A 22,155-nucleotide genomic window follows, 5' to 3' on the forward strand; every position below is an offset into this window, starting at 1 on the left:
CACCCACAAACCTAAACAGTGTTCAAATCACACATGTGAGGTATCTCCACGATTGCCAAAGCAAGAGCAATAATTCTAGCAAAAGACTTCCTCTTTAACTCCAAACAGGTAACTGTTAACAATTTTTAAAGCGTCGCCTATTGAAATTTTTAAGTACCGTAGTTTGTCCCCATTCCACGAGTGTGCACAATTTTAAACCGTAACATGTTAGGTATCTATTTATTCGGTTTGACATCATCTTTCACAATATACAAAAAAATTGGGCTAACTGTTTAATTTTTTTTAAATTCAGTGAAGTGTATTTTTTCCCAAAAAATTGTGTTTGAAAGACCGCTGTGCAAATACCGAAATATAGCAACAACCACCATTTTATTCCCCAGAGTCTTTGCTAAAAAAAATATATACATACTGTATCTATAAAATTTGGAGGTTCTACGTAATTTTCTAGCAAAAAATACTGATTTTAACTTGTAAACAGCATGTGTCAGAAACAGGCCTGGCCCTTAAGTGGTTAAACCTTTGCAAAGTCCCGGGAACACTGGGACGGATGGCTATCATGGATCTGTGCTGCCTAAGTATTTGCTAAGGCTAACACAAAAGTCTTCTTACACTCATACAAAGTGTGTGTACCTACTACCAGAAGAGTACAGCCCTTTGTGACATCATCCATTCAAAAACCCAATGCCCACACCCTCTTGGGTGCCATCCCATTCCTGGCACAATGTTTATAAACAGTATAGCAATGTGTCAGTTACCAATACTTTCACCTCTGCAAACTCTGCAATCTCTCCATGTAATGATTTACCATTGCAAAGGCAAATCGAACTAAGTCCCATGCTTGACTGCATCACAAAATGCATCCCTAGCAGAAATGGAAGCAGTCCCTTTAAATCAGAAGATAAGGCAGATCTACAAAGAGCACCCTTCTGTTGTCTGTGTACCCCTCTCCCTTCCCATTTCCCAGCATTAAATGTTCTGTCACAAATGAATGCATATATAATAAAGTATTCAACATCACGATCTTGTCAGTCATGCGGCAAAGCCTTTGCAGGAATTAAAAAAAAAAAAAAAAAAAAGACAGAAAGAAACATTGTAACTGTATGGTGATAACTGCATGCTGCACTTAGCCGTTTGTCCAGCAGATGGGGCTGGTGTCCACGTTTGCTTTGCAGCCTCTGTATGCCTCTGTAAGCCTTTTCCTGGTATATATTAGCCACTGTAGAGTGATGCTCAGAGCAGGAAGCAAGGGGAAGAAATGAAGAGGGGTTGTGAAGGAGCTTCACGGTCTTTTTCAGTCATAATGGATTAAGGGCAAATGCTTTGTCAGCTTTTGTGGCTTAGGGATCTCAGCATCTTGTACAAGGAGCTCCATTCCATTCTGATTATTCTTGGTGCAGGTTCCCTCTGCTGACATGGTTTGCAGACTTTCTCCTACATCAGGTAAGCCTGCAGCATTCTCTATCCTCCCTGGTAAGCCTAGCTGATATATTAATAATGATTGCACATTGCAGCATTCTCCGCATTGGGTGCAGCACATTGCACTTGCTGTAGATGTGACAAGGCAGAATTTGCAATATTGCATGAATAGCTTTTTTTTTTTTCCTCTGTCTGATCAGTAGCTGACACGGTATAAAAAAAAAAAAATTGCCTGGCATTGCTATATTTTCACTCTACCTTGACTTACTGGCCTAAGGTGGCACATTTAATTAGAGGGTGCTGTGAAGGCATCTGCATGAAGGATGAAAGGAAACTGGAGATTCTCTTTAATCTGGAGCCTCTTAGGAAGTTTTTGCATATGTGGAGGTCATATGTTTTTGCAATAGCAGGGCAGTGTTTGTTGGAGGAGCCCCAGGACAGGGCTGGAGACACATTGCAGAGATTAACACAGCTCAACCTGATATGGATGGTCAATGGAGCTCACCTTGTAAGATTTCAAGATTCCATATACCCAATCCAGTATTATCTAATGGAATTTCAGTTGATTGCATCAAGCACCTTGAAATGCCGCAAATGCCAAAGAAGGCGGCAGGTAGACTCCAAACAGTCATCTGCTCTGCCTAAGTAATTTATATTACAACACTCATTTTTTTTTCTTTTATTTTATGGAGATATTTAAATATGAAAGGCGTTAGGAACTTGATGAAGTTGTCATCTGATTTAAATGTGTTATATTATTTGAAGCCAAAGGGGCTATTGATAGGTCAGTGAGGCCTTTATTGAAGAAAACAGAACTCTATAAAGCTTATTTTGTTATTTTTTGTTGATGTCTTTATCTTTTATCTGTTTGTAAATAAATAAATAAAAAATATGAATTCATTGGAGCAAAGTTTACAAATTAAAAAAATATGCCTTTGTAAAAAGATTTAAGAAAAAAAAAAAAAAAAAAGGTTAGTGTAAACTGTGTATTTTATTCACAGCTTGTGATTTGATGCTAATTGTGAAATTTCTTGTAGCTTGCAAAAAAAAAAAAAAAAAAAATCTGTAATGAAAATTGTTAAAAAAATATAGGAAAAAAAATGATAGTGGATAAATTCAAGAAGCTTTTTTGCTGATGTAAAGCAGATTTGATGATGATGTATGCAGGAAATGCAGGTAAAATAATAAGCTTCGGTGCCCAGCTGGAACACCTTAGCTCAGGAAAATTCAAAGGGCTCATCGGGATGCGGTCCATTAACATGTCTTGTTAATGCCTGTCGTGTCAACATGTTTTTATACCATTAGATGGCACTGTGTCGTCTCACAAACTCTCAGAATGCTGCATATTGTAACTAGCGTGACACCATTGATCTCCTTTGCGCATTTTCCAAAATGTATGGGCTAGTGTACAGTCTGAATACAGACATCAGGTCCCTCCAGATTTACATTCCTCTCAGAAATGTGCAGCCTAGATCAGCCTCAGAGTGGCCCTGCAATGTATTGAACCTCTGCGAACACAGAATCCGTCTGCTGAAAAATATTCCCAATCAAAGACTTCTTTTCCCTTTGAAATTACAAAGCTCTTTTTTTGTGCCATTGAAATGATATTTGGCTTTGGATTTTATTCCAATTTGCACGGTATTATGTTTATTTTAAGATTAAGTGATCGCAGTGTTCCTCCCTCAAATCTCTGATGTGTTGCACCGTATCTTGGGTCTTGCTGTAGATTAAGGGCCCTGCTGTTTTGTTTCGCAACATCAAAGGGCACATTAGTTTGTGTGTGTCTTTATATGGGATCTTTTCATTATCCCGCAGAACAAAGGGAAGATTTGTGTTGGCTGTAGTAAAGGATTTTTTTTTTTTTTTTTTTTTGCTGCAGTTGTCTACATTATCCAATTCACCTGACTCATCATAACATGGTCACTTCCTTTGAAAAGGTCATTAATTATACAGTAGTTCCTGTCAGAATCCTTTAGCATGATATGAGGTCTCAACTAGGGCTGTGATGTGTGGCTTTTATGGAGCCGGCATATGGAAGACCATTTGTATAATGACCTTGTCGTATTGACGTTGTTTTTAGACTCAAAGCCAAAGCTGCTGACTTTCACTAATATTTGGTGCAATTTGTCTAGAAACCCATACAAGGCTTGCAATCATCTTTTTTTTGGAGAGATTTAGACAAAATTGTTGCAGGCTAAATGTTATTACGTGATATGATCTACCTATGCCTGGTTGTGTCAGTGTTATTGTATATGGATAGAGGAACCATCTTGAAAAAGAAGGAACTTGAGCAAAGAGCCTCCTAAAAAATAAAGTGTTAAATATATCTAACCTAGATAAAATAAAACATATGCAGTTATTGCAAATTGAGGTATATATTATTTTCATTGGTAATCATGAGGATGGAGGCTTTTAGGCCTGAAAAAAAATCATAGTTACCAACATTTTACATTTCCAAAGACAGTTGGTTGTTGGGCTGATGATTCAAAGCCCATAATAGTGCTTAAATTTTAATATACTGAAAACGACTATAACACCATCATTTGACAATCTGACCATGTATTGTAGTACACAGGCCATCAGGACACTGATCGAACAGGTTAAGACTATAGCCCACTATAGCCATCTGTTATTTAAGCAAACATAAGGTGTTATAGTCAATGGGGTCATATAGTAAGCAGTAGATGAAAGAAAATGTTAATCATTTGAAGGTATGATGCATCTTAGAGGAACGGTCAAAAACCCTGGTATTGTGGACAGTTCTATTTCTTATACCAACCCCCTCTCCTCACAATCAGCTTACTCTCTGTGCTCCCCCGTATAATCAATATAGTGAAATGGTACACTTTTTCCAATATGATATGTCAAGCTAAAATATAGTCTTAGTGGTCAGTAATGCATACCATTGTGTTTATTCAGAAGAGGCCAAAAAACCTTTTAGAATTTAACCACATCATTTTACAGAATATATATATATATATATATATATATATATATATATATATATATACATACATACACACTATTGTCAAATGTATTGTGACACCTGCCTTTACACTTTACACGCACATGAACTTTAATGTCATCCCAGTCTTATTCTGTAGGGTTCAATATTGAGTCGGCCCACTCTTTACAGCTATAGCAGCTTCAACTCTTCTGGGAAGGCTGTCCACAAGGTTTAGGAGTGTGTCTATGGGAATTTTTGACCATTCTTCCAGAAGTGCATTTGTGAGGTCAGGCACTGATGTTGAACGAGAAGGCCTGGCTCGCAGTCTGCACTCTAATTCATCCCAAAGGTGTTCTATTGGGTTGAGGTCAGGGCTCTGTGCAGGCCAGTCAAGTTCCTCAACCCCAAACTCAGTCATCCATGTCTTTATGGGCCTTGCTCTGTGCACTGGTCCACATCATTTGGTGGAGGAAGGATTATGGTGTGGGGTTTGTTTTTCAGAGGTTGGGCTTGGCTCCTTAGTTCCAGTGAAGGGAACTTTTAAGACGCCAGCATACCAAGACATTTTGGAGGATTTTATGCTCCCAACTTTGTGGGAACAGTTTGGGGATGGCCCCTTCCTGTGCCAACATGACTGCATACCAGTGCACAATGCAAGACAAGGATAAGCAAGTTTGGGGTGGAGGAACTTGATTTGCCTGCCTGACCTCAACTCGATAGAAGTCCTTTGGAGTGAATTAGAGCGCAGACTGCGAGCCAGGCCTTCTCGTCCAATATCAGTGCCTGGCCTCACAAATACCCTTTTGAAAGAATGGTCAAACATTCCTATAGACACACTCGTAAACCTTGTGGACAGCCTTCCCAGAGAAGTTGAAGTTGTTATAGCTGCAAAGGGTGGGCCAACAAAATATTGAACCTTATTGACTAAGACTGGGATGCCATTAAAGTTCATGTGTGTGTGTGTAAAGGCAGGTGTCCCAATACTTTGACAATATAGTGTGTGTGTGTGTGTGTGTGTGTAATCAATATTAAAATGTTAAAATGTAACCTAGGTTGGAATTGTAATGCAAAGGCACCCTTCCATATATAAAGCACATCAGCATTCACAGCTAAGCCCAATGAAGGAATTATATTTGGGTATTTCCTGTCATTCCTTTGGATGCTACAGTAAGTATTTCTGTTTCATTTAGGCATAGCTGATTGAGGCTAGGCAGCCCCCCCCCCCCCCTAAAGTTGAATTTGGTTCATAGATACTCTTGGGTGCACATAACTTGGGATCTGCCAGTTCATTATTCTGGTGATGATTGATGAGACTCTTCTCTTCTGTATGCATCTGAATATCTGATTACTGTCTGAGACTTGCTGAGATGCACATTTTACTTCCAGTACCTATTCAGTACCATAGAAGTGGACAGCTGCTGTAATATAAAAAGCCCATAATGTGTTTGTATTTTACAGCCACAAACATGTCCATTTACTTCGTTTTTGGCCTTCAAAATTGATTGAGATATTACATTAAATGAGTGAGGATCATTTAAATTTAGCCTAACTTTACCTAAATCTACTCTTCCACTTCCACTTAAGCTCCACTGCATTAATTACCCTTCCACAGCTGCTTATCTACCTGTGTTCTGGTACTTTGGCCTTTTCTGACATTTAGACAAAATCTGTTCAGGGATAGCCACGCCTGTGAACTGTGTCCCCATAGGCTTGAATGGACCAAATATGGGGACTCATCAGTCTGACAGCAGGACTAGCAGAGGAACGTTCAATGGACTCATGATCCCGAGAGTCTGTGGCTCAGAAAATGACACAGGACTAGACGTTTTCTATGGAAATATAATTTATCATTTGTTATGTCTCAAAAAAGATTTGTTTCCTGCTCATAAGTGCTTTATATTCTACAATTTTTTTTTTATATTTTACGTATTATATGTTCTAGATTGTAAGCTCTAACGAGCAGGGCCCTCTAAATCCTCCTGTATTGAATTGTATTGTAACTGTATTGTCTTCCCTTATATTGTAAAGCACTGCGCAAACTGTCGGTGCTATATAAATCCTGTATAATAATCAGTGGCGGCCGGTGCATAGGGGGCGCCAGGGCGCCGCCCCCCCTGAAAAAAGGAAGAAAAAAAAAAAAGATAAAAAAAAAAAAAAGATTGCAAAACGAGCAAAAAAGTTTGAAAAAAAAAAAAATTGCGTTCGCCGCCGCCGCCGCCAGCCGATGTGGAGGGGGTGGGGGGGTGGGGTTACCACCCAGAAGAGGCGCCGATTGGCTGCCTTCTGGGGGGCGTGGGGGGCGTAACCTGGGCGCAAGGCAGATTCCTTGGAAACCCCCACTTCGTGGATTCCTGGCTGTGATTGGTCCAGCCTCCAGCCTGGACCAATCACAGCATCCAGGACATCCAACGCTGACCCCGCTGACGTCACTCGCAGCAGTGGACCGGACCGCGGGCGATGGAGTCGGGTGGACACCGGACGGGAGTGACGGCGGCACCGGAGAGGAGACCAGACCACCGGAGGTCATCTGCTGGAAGAAGACATCACCACCGGTGAGTCCTCGTGGTCCTCCTGTCCTGTCAGTCCTCCATGACCATCCATCCAGCTTTTCCACCGCTATCCCCCTATGCTCTGCCTCATCCCATGAGTCATGGGATGAGGCAGAGCAGAGGGGGATGGCGGTGGAAAGGCTGGATGGATGGATGGTCATGGGATGAGGCAGAGCAGAGGGGGGTGGCGGTGGAAAGGCTGGATGGATGGTCATCATGGGCCATGACCATCCATCCATCCATCCATCCAGCCTTTCCACCGCCATCCCCCTCTGCTCTGCCTCATCCCATGACCATCCCTCCCACCGCCATCCCTTTGCCTGATCCCATCTCTCCCACTGCCATACCTCTGCAGGGGGCATGTACGCTGGTCACTGCATTGAAAGGGGGCCTGTATACTGGTCACTACATTGAAAGGGGGCCTGTACGCTGGTCACTGCATTGAAAGGGGGCATGTACGCTGGTCACTGCATTGAAAGGGGGCATGTACGCTGGTCACTACATTGAAAGGGGGCATGTACGCTGGTCACTACATTGAAAGGGGGCATGTACGCTGGTCACTGCATTGAAAGGGGGCCTGTATACTGGTCACTACATTGAAAGGGGGCATGTATGCTGGTCACTACATTGAAAGGGGGCATGTACGCTGGTCACTGCATTGAAAGGGGGCATGTACGCTGGTCACTGCATTGAAAGGGGGCCTGTATACTGGTCACTACATTGAAAGGGGGCATGTATGCTGGTCACTACATTGAAAGGGGGCATGTACGCTGGTCACTGCATTGAAAGGGGGCATGTACGCTGGTCACTGCATTGAAAGGGGGCATGTACGCTGGTCACTGCATTGAAAGGGGGCATGTACGCTGGTCACTGCATTGAAAGGGGGCCTGTATACTGGTCACTACATTGAAAGGGGGCATGTATGCTGGTCACTACATTGAAAGGGGGCATGTACGCTGGTCACTGCATTGAAAGGGGGCCTGTACGCTGGTCACTACATTGAAAGGGGGCATGTACGCTGGTCACTGCATTGAAAGGGGGCATGTATGCTGGTCACTACATTGAAAGGGGGCATGTACGCTGGTCACTGCATTGAAAGGGGGCATGTACGCTGGTCACTGCATTGAAAGGGGGCCTGTATACTGGTCACTACATTGAAAGGGGGCATGTATGCTGGTCACTACATTGAAAGGGGGCATGTACGCTGGTCACTGCATTGAAAGGGGGCATGTACGCTGGTCACTGCATTGAAAGGGGGCATGTACGCTGGTCACTGCATTGAAAGGGGGCATGTACGCTGGTCACTGCATTGAAAGGGGGCCTGTATACTGGTCACTACATTGAAAGGGGGCATGTATGCTGGTCACTACATTGAAAGGGGGCATGTACGCTGGTCACTGCATTGAAAGGGGGCATGTACGCTGGTCACTGCATTGAAAGGGGGCCTGTATACTGGTCACTACATTGAAAGGGGGCATGTATGCTGGTCACTACATTGAAAGGGGGCATGTACGCTGGTCACTGCATTGAAAGGGGGCATGTACGCTGGTCACTGCATTGAAAGGGGGCATGTACGCTGGTCACTGCATTGAAAGGGGGCATGTACGCTGGTCACTGCATTGAAAGGGGGCCTGTATACTGGTCACTACATTGAAAGGGGGCATGTATGCTGGTCACTACATTGAAAGGGGGCATGTACGCTGGTCACTGCATTGAAAGGGGGCCTGTACGCTGGTCACTACATTGAAAGGGGGCATGTACGCTGGTCACTGCATTGAAAGGGGGCATGTATGCTGGTCACTACATTGAAAGGGGGCATGTACGCTGGTCACTGCATTGAAAGGGGGCATGTACGCTGGTCACTGCATTGAAAGGGGGCCTGTATACTGGTCACTACATTGAAAGGGGGCATGTATGCTGGTCACTACATTGAAAGGGGGCATGTACGCTGGTCACTGCATTGAAAGGGGGCATGTACGCTGGTCACTGCATTGAAAGGGGGCATGTACGCTGGTCACTGCATTGAAAGGGGGCATGTACGCTGGTCACTGCATTGAAAGGGGGCCTGTATACTGGTCACTACATTGAAAGGGGGCATGTATGCTGGTCACTACATTGAAAGGGGGCATGTACGCTGGTCACTGCATTGAAAGGGGGCCTGTACGCTGGTCACTACATTGAAAGGGGGCATGTACGCTGGTCACTGCATTGAAAGGGGGCATGTACGCTGGTCACTACATTGAAAGGGGGCATGTACGCTGGTCACTGCATTGAAAGGGGGCATGTACGCTGGTCACTGCATTGAAAGGGGGCATGTACGCTGGTCACTGCATTGAAAGGGGGCATGTACGCTGGTCACTACATTGAAAGGGGGCATGTACGCTGGTCACTGCATTGAAAGGGGGCATGTACGCTGGTCACTGCATTGAAAGGGGGCATGTACGCTGGTCACTGCATTGAAAGGGGGCATGTACGCTGGTCACTGCATTGAAAGGGGGCATGTACGCTGGTCACTGTATTGAAAGGGGGCCTGTATACTGGTCACTACATTGAAAGGGGGCATGTACGCTGGTCACTGCATTGAAAGGGGGCCTGTATACTGGTCACTACATTGAAAGGGGGCATGTACGCTGGTCACTGCATTGAAAGGGGGCATGTACGCTGGTCACTGCATTGAAAGGGGGCATGTACGCTGGTCACTGCATTGAAAGGGGGCCTGTACGCTGGTCACTACATTGAAAGGGGGCATGTACGCTGGTCACTGCATTGAAAGGGGGCATGTACGCTGGTCACTACATTGAAAGGGGGCATGTACGCTGGTCACTGCATTGAAAGGGGGCATGTACGCTGGTCACTGCATTGAAAGGGGGCATGTACGCTGGTCACTGTATTGAAAGGGGGCATGTACGCTGGTCACTGCATTGAAAGGGGGCATGTACGCTGGTCACTGCATTGAAAGGGGGCATGTACGCTGGTCACTGCATTGAAAGGGGGCATGTACTGTGTGGTCTGTGCTAGGGGGTCTGTACTGTGGGGTTTGTACAAGGGGCCTGTACTGTGGGGTTTGTGCCACTCTGTCAGTGTATCCCATAATAGGGCCCCTGCTCCCTATTATGGGATATACTAGTACTGATGGAGCCCTTAATATGTGATATATTGGGAGAATTGGTTCACGCAAGCAAAATACAGGGGACAAAATGGGTGGGGTCTATAAGGGGTGTGGCTTCTGAGAAATGGGAGGGGCCAAAATAGAAGGGCGGGGTCTTGCGCCCCCCCATCTTAAAACTTCACCAGCCGCCACTGATAATAATAATAAGTAGATGTCATGGAACTGTAGTTTACATGTCACTTTTGTGCTCAGTGGAGATATGTGACACCGATGAACTCAGTGTGTATTTAATCTTTAAGGAAATTTGTAATGTTTTCAGACCAAGCCAAGTAATGCAGCTTCTATGTAGCAGACACCAACCTTTGCCACCTCTCCAATATGCCATTGGACTTCTCTGCAAAATCCAAACTTTTGATTAGGGTCTTTCATGCAGAATCACCCCTTCCCATGATGCTCAGAGTGCTGTCAGTAGTGTATGAGCAACATATAATCAGGCCTGAGCACTGACAGATAAGGAGCAAGGGACATGTAAATTCTTACATTTAGAAAGCAATGAGAAAAACTCCAGGGGTTTATTGGGAACGTGTGGGATATAGATGACAGGAGCAAACCCCATAGGTTACCAACTGAACCGTAGATGTGTTACTCGGCTTTGTCTGCGTAAATTATAGACTTAGGATAGATGTATTTATAAGTCGTAACCTAAGTAAAAATAAAGCATGTCAGGTTTGTACTTCTGTTATTGTTATTACCCTGGTAGGGTGACCAAAAATGGCCCAATAATAGAAAGCTATGTTTGCCCTATTACAGAGAAGAGTGAGGAGGAAAATGTCACTTATGACACCTTCAGCTAGGAAATCCTGTGCTTTCTAGCATTTTGATGACTAACCCAAGGTTCAAAAGAATCCTCCCATCATAGACAGATACCTATAAAACAAATTGAGACTGTTATACCTAGAAGATGGTCCACTCCATATTAATGCCCATGATGTTAGAATAGGGTGTCAGAATCCCATACAGGTGTGATGGTCAGGTGTTCACAAACTTTTGGCTATGTAGTGTAGTTCGCATAGATGGAAGACATTTGTAGACGTTCTGTAAAGCAAATTTAACTTTCTACCCATTACACCAACAGCAACTGATATTGACAGGTTTCTGCTGACTAGGGCAAATTCAAATAGAATAAACACTGACAGTATATGCATTAAGCTAATGACTGTTTATTGGGGACACCTATTCCTCTGACAACTGTAAAAAAGGTGTAGTTTTCCTTGTTTTACAGGGATTTCCTCTTATTTCCTGTTACGTCTCTAGTACAGGAAATGAAGGGCAATCTCCCGAACATGGCAGAGACTGCAAAAAATAACCTTCAGGGGTTTTAAACCTTTTCTATTCTATCCAAAGTGAATGGGTAATGTTAATAACATATGCAATGAATATTTTGTTTTTATTGTTCAATTTAATTGACTAAATAACATTTTGGATATTTTTATATACAAGAGGAATTAGTGGGGTACTATTAAAGTCTTGTTAGATTTACCTGGAGGGATTTTACTGTAAAGTGAATGGTGCACTTTAAGTTTTTAAAGTGAGCCCTAAATGCTGGTGTTAAGGGTCGGGTTAAGTATTTTAGGGTTAAGTATTTTAAGTTCCTTTTAGAGGTTAGAGGTATTCTGTATCTCTACCAAATGCTATAACTCTTTTATTTCAAATAATTTTTATTAAAGTTTAAACAAGTACAAAAACCAAGGTGAGATGTATAAGTTCACAATTATACAACATGAAATATCCAAATTTTGTAACTCTTTGACAAAGCCCCAAACCTTAACCTAACCTGTTACTTAACAATTTACATTAAACCTGCACTTATCCTTATAAAGAACTAAAGTTATTAGCACCAAACTCCCTTCGTCTTTTGGAGATCTCAAGGCCAAAAATAAACTGCTTCCAATTGGAATAGCCACCAGGTCAATTTAAAGGCCTAGATCTGGCCCATAGTTTATTGTGGACTATGCCAACATGGGCAATATTTTAGTGCAAATGAGATTTTATCAGATACTATTAGGAGTCCATTTACTAACAGAGTGTTGACTTAAATGTTCACTTTTCATCCAAACATGTGAATGGAAATATGGAAAATCTCGTTCGTTTTGATTTTTTTTTTTCTTGAACATGTACATGTCTGGGTCCTTAGGTAAACAAACATCCCTTCACCTTAATTACTAAGTGTAAAAAGAACATTCATTTTGCTGCTTGATCAGTTTCTACTGCTTTAGTAAATCAATCCCAGGGGCATATTTATAAAGTAGCAAATGTGCCTTTCACCAAACACTTACTGGTGATGCACCAATCACGGTCATTTAAAACAAACATACCTGGAAGATTCACCTGCAATGTTTGGTGAATCTCACATTCACAGCTTTTCAAATAGCCCCTTAATGTCTGATAAAGAGTTAGAATTTGTAATGAATGTTTTCCTAAAGAGTAACAATCTAAAGAAAAAAACATAGTGGATTTTTCGCTAATGAATCTTCGTATAAAAAAGGAAGGTCATTCTTGAACTGATGATGGGTACAGTATTGGATTTTAATATTAGACAATTAGAAATCCTAAAATAGCGACATAAATAATTGTTGGAGCTCACTCTTAAAATGTCATTTCCATTTGTGAGATGAAAGTGGTTTTATTTTCATAACAGTGGTAACAATGAGACAAGCTGTCTCCAAAGCAGCATTGAGTCACAGCAAGTTGCGTCACGGGATAGGACGGATTTGAGTGAATGTCAGCGAAAAAAGAAAAGCCAAACTCGCATTACCCTCACCAGGCCCATTGTACACTGCTGAAAGGACAAGGGCAAACCAAATAGATATCAGTTTTCTGACAAGGCATGGTGATGTCAAGATCAATTTACTGGAATTCCTTATGTACAAGCAAATGTGTGTGATGGTAAAGGAGTGACATTATTATGGAAAGGTTTTGGCCAAACATGAAGATGATACATTTAAACAAATGCAGAGACACGTCTCTATATCAGATCACAAACTTAGAATACAGTGTACACTGCGAACACATGGGTTTTGCAGGGTCAACATTGTCTTTTTTAAAGTTGAACTCCATGCAGATATAAAGGATTCAAATTAATGCATTTGTAGTCCTACTCCAGAGGGAGCGGCTGAGTGTGGGTCCCCCTGGGTTACCGCTAGCAACAACAGTACCTTCAGACATGTTTTCAAGTGTGAGCACCTTAGACAAGAATCAGTCCAGTTTCTTTGGGTTTTTTTGGGTTTATTTGAGAACTTGGATGGGAGAAGGGAGAAGTGGGATACTCCAACAACTGAACTATGCACAATTAGGCAGGGACACTGAAAAATGCTACTTGGCGTTTTGTTAGCGCTCCTCTGACGCTGATTAACGCTGACTGATGCTGGTTAACACTGACTGATGCTGGCCTCTGCAAGGCCAGATACTGGAACTTCGCCTCTGACTGTAGGAAAAGTCCCTTTAAGCTCCCCAAGACACTCCTTCCTGAGGTAGCTGACTTTAGAGTAAACTGTATTGCTGAACACTTCAGGGCCCTTCCTGGCACCCCCTTTTACTCCCCAACTTCAGGGTTTAACTACTTGGCACCCCCTTTCACTGGCTAGCTGGCTCCTGGATCCCCTTTGACCCCTCTGGATTGGTCTCCTCTCTTGGGCAGACCCCTGGGCAGTTTTTGAGTACTCATGATACTGTTTTTCCTGAAGAATTCTGCCCAGCAGTTCCACTTGGTCAGCAACTCTGGATCCCTTCTGGCTCAGCTCAACCTCAGGTCCCTAGGCCGACTGCTTGGACCACCTTCACACTTTACAGAAGGAGAGACAGCCGTCACCTCCTCCTGGGACTGATGCTCCCGCCAAAAGACGCTCTGTCACATGCTCCCCACAGATTTATTCCCAATCCCAGGGTGCATTGTGGCAGACTTCGCCAACTGGGACAGTTATAAACCCTGGTGTGCCATTGGCTAGGTTTCCTCCACTGCCCAACAAGATCCCTCATTGGATACAGTGGGGAGACTCCCCAGACTCAACAGATCACACCTGGAGGCATGTGACAGATGCTAACAGATCAGGCCCTCCTGATAAGCAGACAGTGCCACAGCTATACTTTTCCTAGCACCTATCTAGGAGGGTGCTACACATTCATAAATACACCCTTATTTATTTTTTAACGCAAGAAGTGTATGTACCTGAATCAGGTATCAGTTATCAGCTGCTTACAATCCCTGTACAGTTGAGCTCAGACTCAGGAAGGGAGAAGCAGCACAATAAAACCACCAGTTGTGCTGCAGTGCAAAGAGCATATTAATTGGAGGAGAAAGCAGAGTAACAGAGAGAATAACTAATCAGTCTCAGTAATCTTCTACTTCTCCTTCACTGGCCAGTCACAGGCTTGTAGGCGGGGCCGTTTTCACCATTTACACAGGGGTATCTTTTGTGCGGAGGGCACTCATCAATGTCTGGGACCAGGCGTAGACTGCGGTCATGTGAAGAATCTAACATTAAGGCAGATCACCTGACTTAGAGATGAGACTTCACTGTGTGCAGTAATACATTATTTATTTATTTATTTTTTCTGTATTCCAAAGGCTATTTTGTTTTCTTATTTTGAACATGTGACCAGCAGCAGAGGACTAGAAGCTCCTCCTGCTAATGATTCCCTGAGTCAAGTGACAGTTGTATATCAATTAGGAAAAAAGGTACTTTAAATTTTTTTAACCACATCTCGCCTGGCCTATAGCAAAATGATGGTCGGGCTTTGGCTCTCCCATTCTTACTGGATGTCATATGGCATCCTTCAAAACAAGCAGGTCGTGCGCGCCCTGGGGAGGGGGGGGGGGTGCGCAGCGCAGCGATCGGTAGTGCAGTGTGTGTCGCTCCGACACACCACATCTCCAATCTCGGTAAAGAGCCTATGACGTAGGCTCTTTACCATGTGATCAAGCTGTGTACAATCACAGCTGATCACAGCATAACTAGGAAGCGGCGGTTATTGGCATTCCTCTATTCACGCTGACAGATAAGCAGCTCCCCTAACGGGAGGGGTGGGGGGCTCTACACTGATAATTAGTGTAATGATTATCAGTGCAGCCACATCAGCGGTGGCCACCAGTGCCCACCAGGGATGCCAATCAGTGCCCGTCAGTTATGCCAATCGGTGCCCATTAGTGATGCCTTACAGTGCCTCCTCATCAGTGTCACCTATCGGTGCTCATCAGTTCCGCCCAATAGTGCCCATCATTGTCCATCAGTGCCCATCATTGTCTATCAGTGCCGCCTATCAGTGCCTATAAAGGCTGCCCATCAGTGCCACCTATCAGTGCTGCCTATAATTGTCCATCAGTGCTGCATATCAGTGCTACCTATCAGTGCCCATCAGTGCTGCATATCAGTGCCTCCTCATCAGTGCACATCAGTGAAGGAGAAAACATACTTATTTACAAAATAACAGAAAGGAAGAAAATCTTTTTTTTTTTTTTTTTTCGGTCTTTATTTTTTTGTTATTTGTTAAGCAAAAAGTAAAAACCCAGTGATAAATAAATACCACCAAATGAAAGCTCTATCTGATCAAAAAAATTGCAAACATTTTGTTTGGGTATAGCGTTGCATGACCGTGCAATTGTCATTCAAATTGCGACAGCGGCGAAAGCTGAAAATTGGCCTGGTCAGGAAGGGGGTGAAAGGGCCCAGTATCAAAGTGGTTAAATTATAATAAATACAGCGCCATCATCCAGATACAGAAGTAGAAGGGACAATGTATATTAAACAGGGTGTTAATGATGAATAGTCCTAAAGGGTGCACAGACAGCAACACAAACCTGACAGATATTCTAATCCCTCTCCACTTCATCCAAAATGTAAACAAAATTTACTTAAGTTATACTCTGACGTGTTTGTAAATCCTTACATATACAGTATCTCACAAAAGTGAGTACACCCCTCACATTTTTGTAAATATTTTATTATAACTTTTTATGTGACAACACTGAAGAAATGACACTTTGCTACAATGTAAAGTAGTGAGTGTACAGCTTGTATAACAGTGTAAAATTTCTGTCCCCTCAAAATAACTCAACACACAGCCATTAATGTCAAAATTGTTGGCAACAAAAGTGAGTACCCCCCCTAAGTGACAATGTCCAAATTGGGCCCAAAGTGTCAATATTTTGTGTGGCTACCATTATTTTCCAGGACCGCCTTAACCCTCTTGGGCATGGAGTTCACCAGCGCTTCACAGGTTGCCACTGGAGTCCTCTTCCACTCTTCCATGACGATATCACAGAGCTGTTGGATGTTAGAGACCTTCTTTTTTTTTTTTAGATCCTCAGAGATCCTCAGAGAGTTCTTTGCCATGAGTGGAAGGAATGGACACACCCAATCCACACGATCTCATAGGTGCACAGCTAAGGCTGTCAATCACAGGCTGTGTGCTGGAGGACCTCTTCCCTGTCCCACTCCATCCCTTGATATTGGCATTAGCTGTCAGAAATTATTTATGTAGAAGCAGAAAAATCAGACAGCATTCAGTGCTTTGGACCAACGCTAGTATACACTATAGAAAGATATGTTTTGCTAATTTTTCATGTCACAGGTTTACAACCACTTTAAAGTGCACCTGTGCCTCCGCTATGCCCATTAACCACTTGCCTACTGGGCACTTTTACCCTTTTCCTGCCCAGGCCAATTTTCAGCTTTTAGTGCTGTTGCATTTTGAATGACGATTGCGCAATCATGCAACACTGTACACAAACTACATTTTTTAAATTTATTTTTGAGACAGATAGAGCTTTCTTTTAGTGGTATTGAATCACCACTGGGTTTTTATTTTTTGCTAAACAAACAAATAAAGAATTTTGAAAAAAAAAATTTTTTCTTAGTTATAAAAAAATTTGTAAATAAGTAATTTTTCTCCTTCACTGATGTGCGGTGATGAGGATGCACTAATAGGTTGCACTGATGGGCACTGATTAGGAGGCACTGATGAGGCTGCATTGATAGGTGGCACTAATAGTTCGGTACCGATGGGAAATGATAGGCTTCACTGATGGGCGCTGATAGGTGGCAATGACAGGCATCACTGATAGGCGGCACTGATTGACACTGACAGGCATCACTGATATGCACTGATTAGCAGCACTGGGGGGCACTGATTGGCAGCATTGGTGGGCACTGATTGGCAGCACTGGTGGGCACTGTTGGGGTGCACTGATAATCAGGACACTGATGATCAGTGCCCTGATTGTCAGTGCAGATGTCCCCTGTGTGGATTTGTCGGTTTTCGGCTCTCCTCTTGCCCTTTCAGCTTGAGGGGAGGATTGCTGATAACTGGAAAATCCTGTTTTCATCCGTGATCAGCTGTGATTGGACACAGCTGATAATGTGGTAAAGAGCCACTGTGATTGGCTGTTTACCACATGATCACAGATTGTTGCTGATTTTACCACATCACAGATCATTGCTCATGCGTGCCGCAGGGGGCACGCAGGCAGCGAGAGCACAGGAGGACGTCATATGATGGCCTCCTGGCAGAGTGCGGCTACAGCGTGGTCGCAAAGGGGTTAAAGTATTTACATATTGTGAACAAGCAATGAAAGCACATTACACACACCAATTGACCTCTGTAGCTGTAGACATTGTCCAGAAATTCATCTCAAGGCCTTGTTTACACAGACACTGAGGCCTATACACGGTGAACGAGCCATTTATTTATGCATACCTCGTGGCCAGCTGCTATGTGCAGGCAGCCCATTCAAGCCTATGAGGACTGCTGCATGGACAGAGCAGCTCGTCCTAATGTGATGTGCAGAGAACATCACAGGGCACATAACCCAGACAGTGCACATTTGGGACTGCTGACAAACACCTGCACACCTGTCACATTGGAATGAGTGGTTGTGTCTGTTGCTGCTTCCTCATATGCTTGAATGGGCTGCCGCCTGCCTGCATGCAGCACCTGCCGGCTAGGGACACATAGACAAATGGCTCGTTCAGGTGCTGTAAGCTGTTAGAAACTGACTAAAAGCCAACTTCAGGGTCTCTGTTTTTATTTTTTAGAATAAATTACTTCACAGTCCAAGCAGCTAGGGAGGTCAGTGAGGGCATGTTTTAACCCAGTGGTTCTTAACCTGGGTTGGATCGAGCCCCAGGGGTTCGGTGGGTCAGTCTCGAGGGTTTCGGCACTCCGCTAGTACCACTTCGCTGTCAGGGACTATTTCTCCAGTTTCGGGCAAGTCCTTCCGCTCCCGCTCCGCGCCGTCATCATGGAAATACATAACATCCAGTGGCGTAGCGTGGGGGGTGCAGGGGGGGCCAGCCGCACCGGGCGCAACATCTGGGGGGGGGGCGCATCCGCTCCGCAGTGTCATATCACTCACTCTGTCATGATAGGCTGGCCGCCCCTGCCCGCTGAGTCTGTTTGCACTCGCAGCTCTCTCTGCCCCTGGCTCACTCTCACTGCTGGCTGTGCAGCTCGGCTCCCGGCCGAATCCGATCCAGCCGGAGCTGGCGTCGCCCACTGTGGAGTGGTGGGGGGGGGGAGACAGGCCAGGAGTGCAGTGTGGATAGGGACTGTCTGGGGGAGGAACTAACTAACCAGTGCAGCGGCCGCCCAGCGCGGGAGAGAACCACCAGGCCAGGCAGCAGCAGAAGAAGCCAGCAGGTGAGAGGCCAGAGAGCCAGTGGTGACAGTGGTGCTGCAGCCTGCAGGAGGAAAACCTAGCCTGTGATCGGTAGTCGGGACACAGGTGAAAAAAAGGTAGGACTGGAGTAGTACTGGCTGTACTAGTCTAGTGACTGACTGTCTGACTGACTGTGTGAGAACACTGAGAAGACTATGTAAAGGGGATCTATTTTATGGGGAACCTGGCTTGCTGTAAGGGGGGAGATCTAAATGGGGGACAGGACCTCACCCTGGCCTGCTGTAAGGGGGGATCTATATGGGGGACATGATCTATATGGGGGACTCCCCCCTACAAACAAAAACAAGGTGGATAAACCACCTATCTCCTGCGCTCAGAAAAGCCAACTCCTTGACTGCTCTGTCCACAAAACTTTCAAAATGGCGTCTTGGATGGCTAGGATCCTGCTGCCTAAAAGGACTGGGGCAGTCCAACAATACTGCAAACAAGAAACACAAAGAAAGGCGCATCGACCTAGCGCATTATCCTCAATATGGGCTTTATTGTTAAAACATAAAAATGGCTACTCACAAGCAAAGGTATAAATCAATCACATCGGACTCAAAATCTTGAGTATCAAGAGTAGTCCACACGAATGTCCTTTGAAAAGGGGATCTATTTTATGAGGAACCTTGCCTGCTGTAAGGGGGGAGATCTAAATGGGGGACAGGACCTCACCTCACCCTGGCCTGCTGTAAGGGGGGGATCTATATGGGGGACCCCCCCTACAGCAGGCCAGGGTGAGGTTAGGTCACTCTGGGGTCCCCATATAGATCTCCCCCCTTACAGCAGGCCAGGGTGAGGTTAGGTCACTCTGGGGTCCCCCATATAGATCCCCCCCTACAGCAGGCCAGGGTCCGGACCTCACCTCACCCAGTCCTGCTGTAAGGGGGGAGATCTAAATAGGGGGGACGTGACCTCACCTCACCCTGGCCTGCTGTAAGGGGGGATCTATTAGGGGGACCTGAGATCTATATGGGGGACCTCACCCTGGCCTGCTGTAAGGGGGGATCTATATGGGGGACCAGGTCCCCCATATAGATCCCCCCTTAAAGCAGGCCAGGGTGAGGTGAGGTCCTGTCCCCCATATAGATCCCCCCTTACAGCAGGCCAGGGTGAGGTGACATGAGACATGATAATGACATGAGAGTGGCACTGGCCAAGATAAAGCCGTGCATTTCTGAACTGGTTTCTGAAAGACAACAGCAGAAGTCACACTAATTTGCAGTAAATATTCATTATTATGTTTTTGTTTTTGTGTGAAAATCATGTTTTAATGGTTTTGTTCTTTGTTCTTAATGGTTTTGTTCATTTTGTGCACCTATGTATAAATATATACCTAAAATAATATATACCTATGTTTTGAATTTGAAAAAATCATATTTTATTTTTCCAATTAAGAAGGGTTTGGTGAATGCGCATATGAAACTGGTGGGGTTCAGTACCTCCAACAAGGTTAAGAACCACTGTTTTAACCACTTCTGGACCTGAAGGTTTTATCGCCTTAATGACCAGGCCATTTTTTGCAACTTGGCACTGCGTTATTCTAACGGACAGTTGCTCGGTCGTACAACGCTGTACCCAAACAAAAAATGATGTCCTTTTTTTCCCTACAAATAGAGCTTTCTTTTGATGGCATTTGATCACCTGAGCAATTTTTATTTTTTGCGCTCTAAACAAAAAAAGAGCGACAATTATGAAAAAAAAAAAAACAATGTTTTCCACTTTCTGTTATATAACATTCCTAATAAAAAAGTAAATAAAGTGAAAATCAAAATTTTTCATCATTTTAGGCCAATTTGTATTCTGCTACATATTTTTGGTAAAAAAAATCCCAATAAGTGTATTTTGATTGGTTTGCGCAAAAGTTATCGCGTCTACAAACTAGGGGAAAGATTTATGTCATTTTTATACATTTTTTTTTTCTTACTAGATTTTTAGCGGGACTGTGACATTGCGGCGGACAGATCGGACCCCTAACTGAGATTTTTGGGGGACCAGTGACATTTGTACAGTAATCAGTGCTAACAATATGCACTCTTACTGTAATAATGACACTGGCAGGGAAGGGGTTATCTCGGGGGTGATCAAAGGGTGAAGTGTATGCCTAAGGGTTTTTTTCTAACTGTGAGGGGCTTGTGGAATCAACACAGACACCTGTGATCCTAAATAGGAGGAACACAGGAGCTCTGCATTGTAGTGATCGCAGGTGCCCGGCGGCAAAACGTGGCCGCCGGCCTTGTGAATCAGCTTCCCCGCTAGCGAATGGGGGCACAAATGCACCTCCAGTGGCACGCGCCCCCAGGAGCGCTCCACAATTCACTGTACAAGCAGTTCTTGCAGCCGAGCCAGCCTGCCGCAGTATATCTGCAGCGGGCGGGCGGTTAAAGGTATTTTACTGCTTGTTAAAAACATGTAATCATTCAATTTCACTAGTCTGGGCACAGGTACACTTTAAAGTATATCTACAACCAACACATCATTTAAAAATGGCTACAGTAGGAGAGGATTAATTTCCCTGTCAAGCTATTTATTTATTTTTTGGTGTCCCAATAGAAAACAAATGTAACTTTCTGCTGTGTTTGTAACACAGGAAGTAAACAAAAATCTCTCCAAAGTGAGGAAATCCCTCCCCTCCTAGACAGTTGTCACTCATAGTTGCCAACCTTTGAGAAAAATTCCCAGGGACACTTTGCAGCACAGCTATTACTTACCACACCCACTTCCCTGAAGCTCCACCCACTAGGCATAATGAATCTACGCCTACTTGTCATCAGATTATAGGGTCTACTCAATAAAGAGAGAATTACAGGAAATTGAAAAGGGAGGTGCACATATAATGAATTATATCATACAGTAAGTGACACATGCTCATTGAAAACACTTTGGTTACATTTGCCCTCCCTTAAGGCTGAAATTGTAATTTAAAATGGTTCTTTCAATATATGCTTTTCCAAGTTTTATTGCATACCATTATTTTTGTAAGCGAAGCCTTGCACTTATAAATCCTATGTTTATTTTTGATGAAGGGTAGTAGGTGCAGATTAGGTTTCCAATGGTCCTTGTAGACCTGCTGTTTAATTCCAGGAAGTGTCTCTGCCTATCTCTTACATTTTCTCCTTTGAAGGCTTCTACTTGTCAGAGATTGGCCGCCAAACCCATTCAAAATTAAAGGCTTTCTCACCTTCCACAGAATATGTTCATCCCCTGCAAGGGGCAAGTAGTGTCCAGCAGCACTCCCAGGTGACGGTCCTTCTCTGCAGCTGACTGTGGCGGCCGGCTCCACGCTGTCAAGAATGAGTGCCTTTGATTTAAAAATGGCGCCAGGCCGCACCATTACGTAAGTGCGCATGCGCCCGCCTCGCCAAGCTTGTACGAGCTTTCCCAAGCCCGGCAGGCGTTGGAATGGCCCATGTGCTGT

At 44.1% G+C, this 22,155-nt stretch overlaps 1 protein-coding gene across 1 annotated transcript in view; it reads left to right on the plus strand.

The window, feature by feature from the left end:
• Positions 1-1,200: 1,200 nt before the first annotated feature.
• LOC309558200 (sodium channel protein type 2 subunit alpha-like) overlaps positions 1,201-22,155 on the plus strand; it is a 218,850-nt gene continuing 197,895 nt past the window's right edge. Inside the window, 1 exon segment of the mRNA XM_082261220.1 lies at positions 1,201-1,440. The gene's annotated coding sequence lies outside the window, so the exon portion shown is untranslated.

This window comes from Pelophylax lessonae, assembly GCF_965119305.1.
Source record: "Pelophylax lessonae genome assembly, chromosome: 6".
Lineage (NCBI taxonomy): Eukaryota > Metazoa > Chordata > Amphibia > Anura > Ranidae > Pelophylax > Pelophylax lessonae.